The sequence below is a fragment of the Triturus cristatus genome, chromosome 5_1 (genome assembly GCF_964204655.1).
Source record: "Triturus cristatus chromosome 5_1, aTriCri1.1, whole genome shotgun sequence".
Classification (NCBI taxonomy): Eukaryota; Metazoa; Chordata; class Amphibia; order Caudata; family Salamandridae; genus Triturus; species Triturus cristatus.
The window spans coordinates 240,168,920-240,184,476 of NC_140587.1; the positions used below are offsets into that span (position 1 = coordinate 240,168,920).

Genomic DNA, 15,557 nt, shown 5'->3' on the forward strand with positions numbered 1-15,557 from the left:
CGATACAGTATCGAATGCGGCGCTGAGATCTAACAAAATCAGCGCCGCCGTCTGACCAGCATCCAACCTTGCACGGAGATGTTCCACCATCACCAGAAGGGCAGTCTCCGTGCTGTGGCCAGCACGGAAGCCATTCTGTGTGGGATCGAGGGCATTGGACTCTGTCGAGCATCTTACATTAAATCCCACACTGACACCAATGTGGGTTTAATGTGCGGAGAAGTTTAATACCAAACTTCTTAGTCTTCAGTGTTGCCATCATGGTGCTGTGGAGTTCGTGATGACGACCTCCCAGCACCATATACTCTTAATGGCTGCACTGCACTTACAGTGCCCAGGAATGGACCTGGGTACTCTAGGGGTACAGGGCTCATGCACCTGTACCCTCACCACTGGCATAGTGCACCCAGCTAGAGGGGTGACTGAGGTATACCAGGGCAGTGTGTTTGTGGGCAGGCAGTATAATGCGGACCAGAAACCCACCAGGGGCATTGTGGAACGCTCATTTGGCGTGTTGAAGTCGTGTTTCAGATGCTTGGACGTCTCAAGTGGATGGCTCCTGTACAGCCCAGACATTCTGTGTAAGATGATTGTTGCATGTTGTGTGTTGCACAACATATGTGTACGCAGCAAGACAACATCGATACCAGTTCCAGAGGCACTGGATGATGAGGATGGGCATGAGGCAGGTGGACCACGCTCCATTGCAGCCGCAGGAGTAGCCAGCAGGGCCGACATCATTACAAATTTTTCTGATGATCACGTCACATTGTGACTGTCCTTGGCAATCCTGGGACAGTACAGAATGGCCACAGACAAGGCATTTGCAAGAAAATGCATTACTAATTACATTCCCTAAGTGCATGTCACTCATCTGTACAGACACATCACTCAGACAGGTGTGGGTGTAACATGTGTTGATGGCGATTTTATGATGTGTTCATGGATGGTGGGTGTGTCACCTCTGTGCAGAGGGGCTGTTTGGGGTGTCACGTATTCTAACTGCCAGTCCTGTGTGTCACAGTTAGTAGGGTATCCCACTCTTCGGCGTTTCACATGTGTCCAGGGTCATTCCATTTTGCCTGCCATTTGTGGCCTAGAGGTGACAACAGGGCTCCTTGTGGGGTCAGTTATGTACCACCATGATGCAGGGATGCCCCCTGTGACTCTAATCCCACAACATGTGATACATGGATGTAAGCGGGAGTCACTGCCCCTACATTCGTCCACGCTGTCATGATTGATTGCTCATGGTCATGACACGTCTGTGTGCAGGAGGGGTTGCTTGTCCCTCTACAATGCGAAGGGGTGAGGCGGTTTAACTGCATGTTCCATGCATGTGTCTGCATTGGCACAGTCTACATGCAGACTACATGTCAGTGTACATTGTGACTGTGAGGCGATGCCTATGTGATGCGGGACGATGGTCATTTGTTCTACGTCACGGATGTCGGGGTGTGCTCGTACATTATCATCTCACCGTTTTTGTGCTCTGCTTTTGTGTTGCATTTTTCCGCATGACGTTTGGGATTTGCAGGCCTGTGGCTGGTTTTCTCTGTTTTTTGTATCACGATTGGCCTCATCGCAATTTTTTTTGCGTTCGTCTTTTGTGTTTCTCATTTTTTGCGGCGTCACGTTAACTGTATCGCAAACATTTGACGCGTTATCGTGGGCCTATCGCATGGTACCGCCGGCTTGGGAATACCACGTTACCACGGTGTTATTTTCCCGCGATAGACTGCGATGTGAACAGCTACGTTAAGCTACATTTGCGGTAATACTTGAGAAAATCCACCTATAACAGACCAGCCAGGCAAGCTCTAAACTCTGAGACTGTCAACACACTGGGTAGCTCTTTGGACCATGTAGAGCCCAGCGACGCCGTGATAGTATGTGAGGACTTAAATTGTGCCTACGAGCCACTAAGTGGGCTAGAAAACTTAACCGAGGAGGAGGACACGGCAATAGGGTTGCCTCAACTAGTGGCAGGGCCACCAAAACCTTGCACTAATGCTGCACTGCAGATAGTGTAGCTCACTATAGAACACCGTCTAACGGCGTGCAATGGGAGGGTATTTAATAACGGGGACGAAAAAGCCTCTCTCCACACTTTTAAGCGTGGTAGCTCACAGTCAAGATTAGATTATATAATGCACAGCACTCACTTGGAGTAGGAAAGTGAGCTTCAGAATAGACGCGTGGGATGACCACTTTGCTTGGAAGTAATAGCCCAGCTAGCAAGAGACGATCAAACTGACATCTGTATGCAAAATGTATGTCCAAACATCTATAACAACTTCACTGTGCTAGTGAGTGCCCATTTGGAGATAAATGCTTTGCCTCTAACGGTAATGCACTCCACTTTGACCGCAAAGTTAGAGCCTCTTCTCACTAAAAACACGAGGAAGAAATCAAAATCTAACGCTAAACTGGGACCAAAGGTAAAACCATGGTACACAACAGAATGCAGGAGATCCAAGACAACCTTACTTGACACTATAAAGCGGGGAAATGCAGATTCAGTAAGGAGGGCATTCATAGAAGAACATTGGCCACAGCTAAGAGGGATTGGGAGGAAAATAGCTGGCTGGACCTATTGCATGCAGCAAAAACTAACAATTCAGCGGAGTTCTGGAAAATCATAGCATGTGGGGGCATGGACCAAGTAGCTAGGAAGGAGCATTACTTGGACTCAGCAGTTTGGACCGAGCACTTCACTGCCTTGTACTCTAGCTTACAGCCCACTGTAATTTCAAGTGGAGACAGGGAGCATGCAAATAATGAGGGGGGACAGTGGAGTGATCGTTTTCTCACTGCAAGTAACAGAATATGCTATAGATACCATCAAGCCAGGGAAAGCACCGGGACTAGATAGACTCCACGGAGATCTATTTAAACACGATAAAAAGGTCTGGGTCCTGTATGTCAATACCCACAGGAATGCAATAACAGCAGATGCCCCAATACTGGAAACGTGGAAAGGGGCTGAAATTGTCCCTATCCACAAAAAAGGTAGTAAACACAAACCCGGAAATTACAGGCCAATTAGCCTGATAGACGTTTTACAAAAGATCCACGCCAGACAGTTATTAAATAGGCAAAGTGAGCAAGGGACCCACGTCTGGGCATACCCTGCCAACTTAGGGCGAACAAAGCAAACACATGGAGATGATGGACGGAGCGCTGAAACTTTTCAGACTCTCACCCCCAGTCACAGATCTGGGTTGACTCCATCATCGTTCTTTAGCTCACTTCGCCACCCCAGTTCAGACATAGCTATATGCAAATCAGTCTTGACCCTGCGCCCAATGGGAAAAATCCAGCCTGAACTGCCAGGCCAGGTCCTCCCTGGAATGGAAACAAGCATCCTAGGGCCGCATTCGGGCTTTCAGCCCTCATCAGCCGGGATGGCTTGACGCCAGTGGCATGGAGAGCAGAGGACCAACGTCTGAGCATACCCGTCCCACTCGGAGTCACAAATGCAAAAAAAACCAATCAATGTACAAAATGCAGAACAATGTCATACATTCACCCCAGTACAGAGATCTGGGCCTAAATCCATTGTTTTTTAGCTCACCATGCCTTTCGAGTTTAGACCCAGCCATATGCAAATCAGTCTTGACCCTGCGCCCAATGGGAACAGTCCAGCCAGAACTGCCAGGCCAGGTCCTCCCTGGACTGGAAACAAGCATCCTAGGACCGGTTTCGGGCTTTCAGCCCTTATCAGCCAGGATAGCTTGACTCCAGTGGCATGGAGAGCACAGGACCCACGTCTGGGCATACTCGTCCCACTCAGGGTGACAAATGCAAATAGAACAATCGATGGACAGAATGCAGAACAATGTCATAAATTCACCCCAGTACAGAGATCTGGGCCTAAATCCATCGTTTTTTTGCTCACCATGCCTTTCCAGTGTGGACCCAGCTATATGCAAATCAGTCTTGACCCTGCACCCAATGGGAACAGTCCAGCCCGAACTGCCAGGCCAGGTCCTCTCTGGACTGGAAACAAGCATCCTGGGACCGGTTTCGGGATATCAGCCCTCACCGGCCTGGATAGCTTGACTCCAGTGGCATGGAGAGTCCGGGACCCACATCTGGGCATACCCGTCCCACTCGGGGTGACAAAAGCAAAAAGAGCAATTGATGGACAGAATGCAGAACAATGTCACACATTCACCCCAGTACAGAGATCTGTGCCTAAATCCATCGTTTTATTGCTCACCATTTGTTAGATCTGGGGGTCTCTAGTTGGCAAAGGTAAGTGCCTTTGTCCAAATAGGGACCCTTGATTCTAGTCTGGGTAAGGGGGATACACACTTTAGATAAACCCTGCGCACCCCCTTGGTAGCTTGGCACGAGCAGACAGGCTTATCCCAAAGGCAATGTGTATATTATTTGTACCTCACAGTAACACAGTGAAAACACCACAAATGAACACCACACCAGTTTAGAAAAATAATATATATTTACTAAACTTAAACAAGACCAAAACAACAAATATCCAACATACACAACTCAGTAGAATGTCTTTAGAAAGGTTGTTCAAAAATAAACTTATAGTTAATCAAATGCGACACTCCGTCTCAAAGTACCTGGGATGCGTCACGCAAAACAACCAAAAGGGGCGTAGAGAAGGCGATGCATCGGTTCTTCCTACGCTCCAGTTCCAATGCAACAAAATGGCGCCTGGATGTGTTGCGCCGATCCGGTGCGATGAGCGAAATGGCGCCTTTGTTGCGATGCGACAACATAGATGGAATGTGTGCACACCCGACAGCCAAGCAGTGAACTTGGTGATTCTCTGAGCAGCGACAGGCCCTGCGACACGCTTCTCCGGTGATGCGTCAACACCCTTGGTGACGTTGACACACTTCTCCGGTGTTGTGGCGACGATCAGTGGCAGCACGCTTCCTCAGCGATGCGACGACCCCGCGACACGCTTCTCCTGTGATGCAACGGCACCCTCTGTGTGGCGGCACGCTTCTCCGGTGATGCGAAGGCGAACAGCAGCAGCGGCAACACGCTTCCTCGCTGATGCAACAGCAGCTGCTGCGGTGGTGTCACGCTTCTTTCTTGTTGCGTCCCGTTTTCAGCTCCCAACAGCAAAAAGGCTTCACACACAGTTACAGGCCCTCCTGGCAGACTGGAACTCCCAACAAGGAAGTTCAGGGAGTTGGGGGTGAAGTCCTTTTGTGCCTGGGACTTCAGAAACAGGAGGCCAGCTCTTCTCAGGCCCTTGGAGACTTTTCTGCAGAGGCACACAGCAAAGTCCTTCTTCAAGCAGGGAACACAGCACACAGCATCCTTTAGATCTCTCCTCAGTAGAAACAACAAACTGCAGGCCAACCCCAGACACTCAGCAAGGGCATCACTTTTCCTCAGTCTCTTCAGCTGATCTTCTTTGGCAGGGATTCCTCTTGATCACAAAGTGGTAGTCTAATGTTTAGGGGTTTCAGCTCTGATATTTATACCCCAAACATCTTTGTTCTTCATGTGTTAGGGGTCCTGGACCCAGTCCAAACCAGTTCTGGGTGCATTCTGCTAGTGCACATCATCTTCCTTTGTGAGTGTGGGCCAGGGCCATCAGACACACCACAGGAGGTGGAGCCAGCATTGTGGAAGCTAGGCACAGCCCTATTCAGGCCCAGGTGCTTCTCCTCCCACCCCTCCAAATGCAGATAAGTCTTTTCAGCCTAGTGCTGACTCACCCATCCCCCTGGAGCCACCCCAGCCCCTGTCACTCACAAACCAGACAGTCAATTCACAAACAGGCAGAGGCACACAGAAAGGTTGAACAAGAAAATAGCCACTTTCTAAAAGTGCTTTTTCCAAACACTGAATTTAAAAACCATCCTCCCTAAAAGATGTGTTATTACATTCTGAGTTCAGGGATACTAGATCCCAAATTTCTATCTTGCTGCTATGGGAAGATATCCAGGTACACAGGTTACACAACATTCCCCATTCTGTCCTATGGGCGATATAGCCTTTCAATAGTGAAAAACGAAATTGGCAGTATTTCACTATCAGGACATGTTACCCACACTAGTACATGTCCCACCTTTCACATACACTGCACCCTGCCAAGGGGGGCTCCATTGGCCTACCATAGGGGCGTCCTATGTGTAAGAGAAAGGGAAGGGTCAAGCCTGGCAAGTGTGTACACTGGCCAGGTCAACATGGCAGTTAACAAACTGCGCACAGGCACTGCAGTGGCAGGCCTGAGACACCATCTTAGGGCTACTCCTGTGGGTGGCACAATCATTGCTGCAGGCCTTCTAGTAGAATTTGAATCACCAGCCCTGGCACACTCAGTGCACTTTACTAGGGACCTACTGGCAAAACAAATATGCCAATCATGGATAACCAATCACAATAATGATTTAACCAGAGAGCATATGCACTTTAGCACTGATCAGCAGTGGTACAGCGCCCCGAGTCCTATAGCCAACAGCCACAGGTCATTGAAAATAAAGGAGGAAGAAGCTAAAAGTTTGGGGATAACCCTGCAAAAAGGACCATTTCCAACACCATGCCTTTCCAGTTTGGACCCAGCCATATGCAAATCAGTCTTGACCCTGCGCCCAATGGAAAAAGTCCAGCCTGAACTGCCAGGCCAGGTCCTCCCTGGACTAGAAACAAGTATCCTGGGACCGGTTCCGGGCTTTGAGCCCTCATCAGCCAGGATAGCTTGACTCCAGTAGCATGGAGAGCACAGGACTCACGTCTGGGCCTAACCGTCCCACTAGGGGTGACAAATGCAAAAAGAACAATCGATGGACAGAATGCAGAACAATGTCATACATTCACCCCAGTACAGAGAACTGGGCCTAAATCCATTGTTTTTTTGCTCACCATGCCTTTCCAGTTTGGACCCAGCCATATGCAAATCAGTCTTAACCCTGCATCCAATGGGAACAGTCCAGCCCGAACTGCTAGGCCTGGAATCAAGCTAGCCTGGCTGATGAAGGGTGATGTCCTGAAACTGGTCCCAGGATGCTTGTTTCCAGTACAGGGAGGACCTGGCTTGGCAGTTCGGGCTGGACTGTTCCCACAAGGAACAGGATCAAGACTGATTTGTATATGGCTGGGTCCAAACTGGGGTGGGGTGGTGAGCAAAAGAATGATGGATTTAACCCAGATCCTTGTGATTGGGGTGAATGTTTGCATTGTCCAGCATTCCGTCCATCAATTGTTTCTTTTCCATTTATCATCAGCAGCAGCAGATGAAAGAAACTCTGGCAGGCTTGACTGGCTTCTGAAACTCCCCACTTGAGGCTAAGAGCAGAGTAATAGACACCTGCCAGTTCTCGTTTCCTCCGAAAAAGTTACTATTCTGTTTGAGGCAATAACTAAAGATAGGTGATCAAAACATGTCACCTAACATGTTGCAAGGTCCCGAGAGCCCTTCAGAGTCCTGGGGCCCTTGAAGATAAGTTGCACACACAAAATATAACCCAAGATGTCTGTGGGTATTCCAGAGACCTGTCGAATGGCGGGACATATACCCCGTGCCTGACTGAGGTTAGCTCTTTGCTTAACAGTGACAAAGCATCTGCCCAAAGTGCTAGTACCAATTATTGTGTCTGTATTAGCAACGATGGAGGAAGCAGAAGTAGAGCCAATAGACATAAAGGAAAACGTGTGCCCAATCATTGACCTTATTTGATGAAAGTGGCTTTCCAATAACTGGGGCAAAATCAAACTATTGAATGGAGCAAACCCTGTGTATACTATTCTATTCATGGATGAAATCAAAACTGAAATACAGCTGGGCTAATCACAAAATATATGGTAATATATCCTGTGACCTGCTATGATCCATATGTCTTCATCTACATTTTTAAATGATGTAGAACTTATGACACCATTTCAACGATGATTATCACATTTGATACAACATGATCCACAATAACCACATACTAACCTTAATCAGATAAGGACAGACTTCCCATAGTAGAAACTAAGAAATGTTGACAGAAATAGTAACTATATACAGTCAGCTAAGACAGTGTTCCAACAAGGAGGACTGAGATCACTCGGACACCTACACACACAAGCAGCTGTCATTGGTCCAAACCATATAAATGCAACACGTGGGACAAAATAAACAAAACAAAATAAAATCCCTTTCTGGGTAGCTAGGATGACTTACCGGTAGGAAGGGCAAACACCCAAAAATTAATGCATGCCTGGAATCGCACCAAACCTATAGCAATGCAAATCTCGAGGTAATATATTTGGTACCGTATAAAGTGCCACACATCGAAAGCCACCCATAGCAGTATCACATGAAGTCCTGAATCAAATACTGGAAGGGCACAGTGCGTCTCCTGCTGTAGACCTAGTTATGAAGTTGATACGTAACATTGGGGTCTGTCATAAAAATCAGGAAACCAAGAGGCACTTATCTGATACAAGTGGTGTCTTTGCACACTCACTCAGGTTCTGGCGGGGAACGAGTGCATGGCCTCTGGTGTGTGTTCGATGTTGCTGCTACTGCTTCTGGAAGGAAGGTTCTGGAGCAATGATGAGGAGGGCTGTTTTTCGCTCAGATTAAGCAGTGTGGCTGCGGGGTTGCTCATGATCCTCTCTGAAGGGCTGTGCCTCACGATGTCACTATCTCCATGGAGATCTGCTGACAGCTTTGTTCACCCTTTTTTTCATCAGAATGTTCTCTGCTCAATATTCTTAGTCAATTTTTTATCCAATATTTTGACATTATTTTTCCCAATTACATCTGGTGAATATTATTTTGCGTTTTATATTTAATATAGGTTTAACATTAATGAATACTTCTTCCCTCCTCTCCTGTTACAATATAGCATAACTTTACTTCTTATTCTCCAAGATTTACCCTTTTCAGGCCATTTTCCAGGAAAGCGTTTAAGGGGCACGCTCGGGATATTCCATGCATTGCAATTTCTCCTGACATCCCGGTCACTTGCTCACTCCGGATAACACATTATCTGTTAATTTATATGTATTTTCCTAATCCTCTAATGCCTCCAGACCTCTCTTGTCTACTTCCAAGAATTATCCAGAATCTTGATTCATCCTTTTATCTTGCTGTGGAATACTCAACTATCTGGTGTTTTTTTCCTCTTGGTTTCCATGTAGTTCCTCGATTACAAATCCTTGTCTACTCAGACCACAAGTGATGTTTCCGACATAACTCCTCCCCTTCTTTAGGTACAACCTATGTGCCATGCTCGTCTGGTTGGGGATCATGCCATTTCCTTCTTAGTTTAGGTACATAAATATTTGTAGTTGGTTTCCAGTATCTTTCTTCTGGGACAAATCCAATCCAATCCACTGCATATTGTAATGTATCTCGATATACCCAGAACTCTAAAATACTATTAACTTCATATGCTCGATCTGGACACACTAAAATAAATGGAGAAGGCTGCTCTAAACTTACTGGCTTCAGAATAACCACATGAAAGACTTGGTAATTCTTCTTTGGTTGTAGAAAAACCGGTTTCACAGCTGCATCATTTGTTACTTTTGAAAAAGAAAATAGACCAATAAAACTAGGTTGGAATGTTCTTTTTCAATGCAATTAATCAATCAATCAAACTTTATTCAGAGGCAATTAGCCATCCCTAAAAGCAAAGTATATTGCGAAGCACACAGAAAAAAGAATACAAAAATTGCAATTCATAGCATCAGATCAAGTATGTGCATAGAGATAAAATAAAACACAGAATAAAAGGATTTAAAATCGAAAATATTACCACGATATATCAGTGATAAAAAGGACAGGCTTGCAACAATTAGGTGTTAAAAGTAGAAAGAAATTATGTTCACATCTGGGTGAATTATTTCACCAAATTCATCCTTCATCCAGTTGGAGAAAAGCATAAGCATAAAGTTCCTTTGACATAATTGGTTAAGATTAGACTAAACTAGAGTAAAGAGGAAGGACAAAAACCTCAGGTTGGGTCCGCCATGCACTCCCCACCTACCCTGTCCAGACGTGCATAAATCTATTCCAATTATGGGGATATGGAGATACAATGAATGGTATGTACGTTACTCAATTCATTTAAAGAACATAGGTCGCGTATCCTAAGACCGTAAAAGGTGTGCACACTATGTCCCATTACTGTAGGAGAGCTAGGGAAATGATCTTTCTGGAGTAGAAAACAGCCCAAAAAACGATGCCATACTGCAGCAGATATCTAAGGAAGGCAGAGATTGTAGGTATAAATATGCAGAACTACGTTGCTTAAAGTGTAAAGGTCTTATAATTGGTATAATATAACGCTTCCTCTGAAAGCTATGAAACTTGCAAAAAAACATGCATAGTATTCTGAGCCATCACGTCATCACAGGGAAACTTAGTTAGAGTTGTGGACCAGTCATTCATTTTTTTTTTTAAACAAACTTTATTGTCGTTTACATGTTATACTGTTGGATCTGCTGACCGCGGCACAGATAGATACAAAGCATGATCATTTTAATGCATCACCTTTCAGACCCTGCTTGGACTAATAGCCATAAGTCCTGATTTTATCAGTCGCATATTCGGTCTGATATTGCTTCGGCATTCAATCGGGAAGATTACCCCCTCCCCCCCTTCCCCAACATATAACTGATCCCCTCCCCCCCTCCCGCCCAGCACTGCTGTCTTCCTACTACATCTTTTGAGCCGAGATAGGCACCACCCCTGTGCTTAAGATGTGTGCGATGGTGCTTCACCGGAGCCTCCTTGTTGCATCTCTATCCTCTCCTGTGTAGTTCTATTACATGTCCCTATCTCTCGGGATCTGCAGTGCTATTCCGTCCTAACCTGGACACTGGGGGTTCTCTATTTGCGGGGGTCTCTCTGGGGTGGAGGCTTCAGACACTCTGTCATCTCTCTTTAGGTCTTCCATCAGTCCTTCCCACACCCGAGCTTGTTCCAGCTTGCCCACTCCCCATCTTGCATTTCTAAGCAGGACTCTGCCCCCACATCCAGCCCATTTCACCAGCTCTTCTTTCCATCTGTGCACGTTGCAGCCATCCGGTTTCTTCCAGCTACTAGTAATTTCTCGTTTCGCGAGGATAAATGCAAGGTCCTGGAACCTGTCTGTGGTCCTGGTTTTGGCAGTTTGTGGGAACAGGTGGAGCAATACATTGGCCGGTGTGCAGGGGACCACCCTCCCAGTAATTCTAGCTGTCTCCCGTGTGATTTCCTGCCAGTACTGGGTTAAGGAGGTGCAACTCCACATCATATGGTTAAAAGTCGCCCCTTACGTATCACATCTCGGGCATCTAGCGTCTGCACCATCGAAATAGCGGTTGATACGCTCTGGGGTTAGATATACTTGGTGAAGTATTGAGGTTCCGTGTGAATCGGAACAACACTTTTTGGGTGTGTTCGAATATGGACGAGTTTGGTATCTACGAACCGCCAATAACGAGTTTAGTGGGTGTGCGCGTTTTCGCTACGCCACTATGTACGGATCGTCTCATTCCTAGGTATGTCCATCCGAACCCTCGGGTTCCATTTTAGATGCGGCATCCATTTTGTTTCTTGCCCTCAAGTAGCCAGCGAACGGACCTTGTCCGCTCTGTGACCCTAGGATTCCCAAGCTTTCACGAAGGACACGGGCTTCTTTGAGGGTGTCTTTTATGATAAGGGAAATGAAACGGCAGAGGCAGATGGCCCCGCTCAAGGCTCATCTTGCCGTGCCAGTCTATTGTTTCAGTCATGCATGCATTAGTCACGAGGTCTTTGATCCTGCAATCAAGTTTCTGTTATTACTCTCTACACTCTTTTCCAATCTGTTGTGCATCCTTGTTTTTCCTTTACATCTGTTTCTGTCCCTTCTCCTAATTCGTTTACAATCAGAATGGAATGTGCTTAATGTGGGGATGATGTGCTTTTACAGTTGAGAACTGGCAATGTTGCTGTAATTATGTTCCGGGCTTCTGAAACATGAATGCGACCCTTTTGAAGTTTACTGTGGGAACGGAGTTGTAACCTTTGTTTGTTATGTTGTGCTATGACGAAAATGTGTATAAAAGGAGCGATCCACTTTTGCAATTCGAAGCAGTCTCCCAGAACCTACACGTTGTGTACTTCTTGCGATTTCTGTATCCCTGCAGTAAATAAACGCTGATCTTTGACGCCGCCGGAAGTGTCCCGTGTCTCTGTGTTTTGTACGCCGGAACAGGTAACCCACGAAGGTTTCAGGTGTTGTCCCCTGGCACCGCTGGGCCTTAGAATAGCCCAGTCCTTCAGTATATAGAAACTTATCAATCTAAACTGGGCGTTTTGAGATACTTTGATGGTCCTTTCTAAAATATTGTCTCAGTCCTTGTCTTCTAGCGGTCTGTCAATGTTTTCCCCCCATTTGTGTCTTAACCGGTCCAGTGGTTGTATGGAGTCTCGCCCTATAGCTCTGTAGAGGCATGCAACAGCTTTGATAGTGCCCCCAGCTAGGCCTATGTATTAGCAGGTGGCATGTCATGGCGGTCCCGTCGTACCTGTTCCCCAGTGTCACCTCATGGCCCCCGTGACTGCCCCGTGGAACAGGAAATGCCCCTGTAGTATTTCCCAGTCAGCGCTGTAGTCCTCGAATAAGAGAAGCTCACCGTCCCTAAAGAGATCTCCTACTTTGGTTGCTCCTGCTTGTACCCAATCGTCTATTCCCCGCCATTGTCCTCCGTGGCGAAGAGCCCCCAACAGCGACATCACAATTTCTGGCGAATATGGGTGTTTTGTTCTAGTTTTCTGCAGGCATCTGCCCCAGCAGCGACATATCACTCTATGTTCATTACTGCGGACCTACACGTTGTGTACTTCTTGCGATTTCTGTATCCCTGCAGTAAATAAACGCTGATCTTTGACGCCGCCGGAAGTGTCCCGTGTCTCTGTGTTTTGTACGCCGGAACAGGTAACCCACGAAGGTTTCAGGTGTTGTCCCCTGGCACCGCTGGGCCTTAGAATAGCCCAGTCTTTCAGTTGGCGCCCAACGTGGGGCGACATCAGCGGTACCGGTCCAAAGCCCGATGATCGTGAGGAACTTCGTGTGAAATCTCCGAGGGAAGGTGCACCCCGCTTCATCGATCCAGTTGTCGAAATAAGTGGCCCGAAGACTTTTCCCGTGAAGATTCCCGCCTCCTGACGGCTGCGACGGACTGATGCCCTGACTGTCGACCTGTTTTGGCGCCTGGCGTAGTCCTTTGTACGGCGAGACGATAGACGGGCCTTCCTGGTGACGCCATTGCTCTTTCAGTTAAGTATTTGTGGGTCGCTCCCAGAGTTTATGGTTTTGTAGTTCCTTTTTGGGACGGTTACTTTGTTGTTTGCATGGTTCCATTGCATTTGTGGTTCTTAGTTGTTGGTTCTTAGTTGTTGGGTTTTATTTGACGATTGCAATTGCCAAAAACCGAGGGTCTTGCATTTTTTGCGAGGACATCGTAATTCGATAGCCCTTGAAGTTTGTAAACTCGGTTAGTGTGCACGATGCCTGGCCGTAGTACTTTGTTTGGTTTCCTTAAATGTTGCAGCACGGATTCCCGACTGGAGGATTCATGCCCGATACCTCCAGTTGGAACTCCAATTTATGAGCTCTATAGTCGCCACGGCGTAGGTCCTATTGTATATAATGAATATTGGATTCGTTACACTAAAAATGATGGTGTTCTTAGTTGGCCATCACATGGTAGTTTCGAAACTGCAATATTAGATAATCTTGAAGCTAAACTGTTTAAAAAGAAGGCTAGGCAGGCCATGTTTGATTCCTTTCGATTATGGCGCAAAGAGGCCAAGCAGAAGGAAATCAAACAGATTAAGAAAAATAAGAGAGAAGGTGTCATTACGGTGATGCGAAATGCAGAACAGTATCAGTGAGACAAAGATGAGAAGGAGCAGGAAGTTAGTGCTAGACTTCATCATATGGCGGTGGATAAATGTTATCCGGTGTTACCGTCTAGTTCTGATAAGACGGGAGAGGAAGTGATAGAGGATCCATTATTGTCTTATCTATTGAAATCACCACCACCCTATGCACCAGACACCGTGGGTCCTGTGATTCCTCCGGTTCCTCAACCTGTTGTTTTGGCGGCTGCTGGTCAGCCTGTCGTTCCTCCTGTTCTTCCGCATCCCCTTGTGCCGCAACTTGTCCATCCTCCTTTACCCGCTCTTCTTCCTACTGCTCCTTTGTCAGTATCCCTTCCGCCCAATCTTACTACTACTCCTGTTACCCCGACTACTGCTACTGTTTCTACGCTTACTCCTAATGTTGTTGCTCCTGTGCCTCCCTCTTCTTCCCCTTCTGTTCGTAGTCGTATATTTAATGCTGTCGCTACTCTCTATTCTCCGTTTTTTGGACCAGTACTCGGGTCAGATCTTTCTGATGTTGCTCAGAGGCGCAGTCAAATTCCTGATGGTAGGGAACGTGAGACATTTTCCCAGTTTAATGAGCCCACACAAAGATTTGTGTATGAGGAAATGTGTAAATCTTTGAGAGAAGAGTGGGATAATGCTGCGGTAGACAATGTACCGCCCGAGATCACTGAGCTTCAGAATCAATTTACGACTGGTATGATTGTGGGTGATAATGTCCGACGTGCTTTAGAGCGTCTGTTATCTTTTCGATCTACAGTGCAACCTCGAGCATTGTTTAAGGATGAAACTGGGGAGTGGATGGCAAAACCTGGTCAGTATCCTATGCGGGAAGTTCCCCCAGTATGGATGCCAGGTGATCCCGCTGCTAATCCTGCTATTCTACCACACTTTCAGAGAGTTTGGATACACCTCCCATGGAAGCGATCGGAAGTTTTGCAGGTGAAGCAAACCTTGCCCGACCCCCGTAAAAATCCTGCAGGTTATTATAAGGAGTTATCCCAGTTAGTGGATGCTACTGTTATGAACCTTGCCGATATTGACATGTTGTTTGGTAACATAGTACCTCAACCGATTTGGGCGAAAATCCGTCAGGAGAATCACGCAGCTGAGTTAGGCGGTGATTGGGCTGCTCTTGCGGCGGCTGACGGACGGCAAGTTGGTGGGGCTAAACCTGAACAGCTCATTGAGAATCTGCCCCAGAGGATAATTACACTTATGTAGACACTTATGCCAGCCATACGCGTTAATTGGGACAAATTGTCTGCGTGCAAACAAAAGAAGGACGAGAGTGTCTCCGATTTCTTTACGAGATTTGAGGAGGCATTTATTGATCATAGTGGTCAGGATATGAGCTCTGAGGGAGGTCAGCGATTGTTTGTTGATAAATTTGTATCGAATTTGTTGCCTGAATTAAGCAACAAGTTGAAGAATTCTGAAAGTTCGTGGGCCGTTTCTACCACTGCTCAGATATTAGCCACGGCCCAATACTACGAAAATAGAGAGAAAGAAGAAAGCGAGCGCGCAGATAAGAAAACGAAGGACCTTAAAACTAAGGTCTTATTGCAGCAAGCGTATCCTCCGCGCTCGAATCAAAATGACTCGCAACAGCCAAATCGTTTACATTCGCAGTTTTCTAGATCGCAGTCGCGTAATGACTCCTCTACACCTCGCTTTGTGTTGGGGTACAATCAATGTGCATATTGTAGGG

General features: G+C 46.7%; 1 protein-coding gene across 1 annotated transcript in view; it reads right to left on the reverse strand.

Moving 5' to 3' along the window:
- Positions 1–15,557, reverse strand: part of LOC146830682 (vomeronasal type-2 receptor 116-like) — a 148,582-nt gene that overhangs the window by 49,980 nt on the left and 83,045 nt on the right. The gene's annotated exons all lie outside the window — the stretch shown is intronic.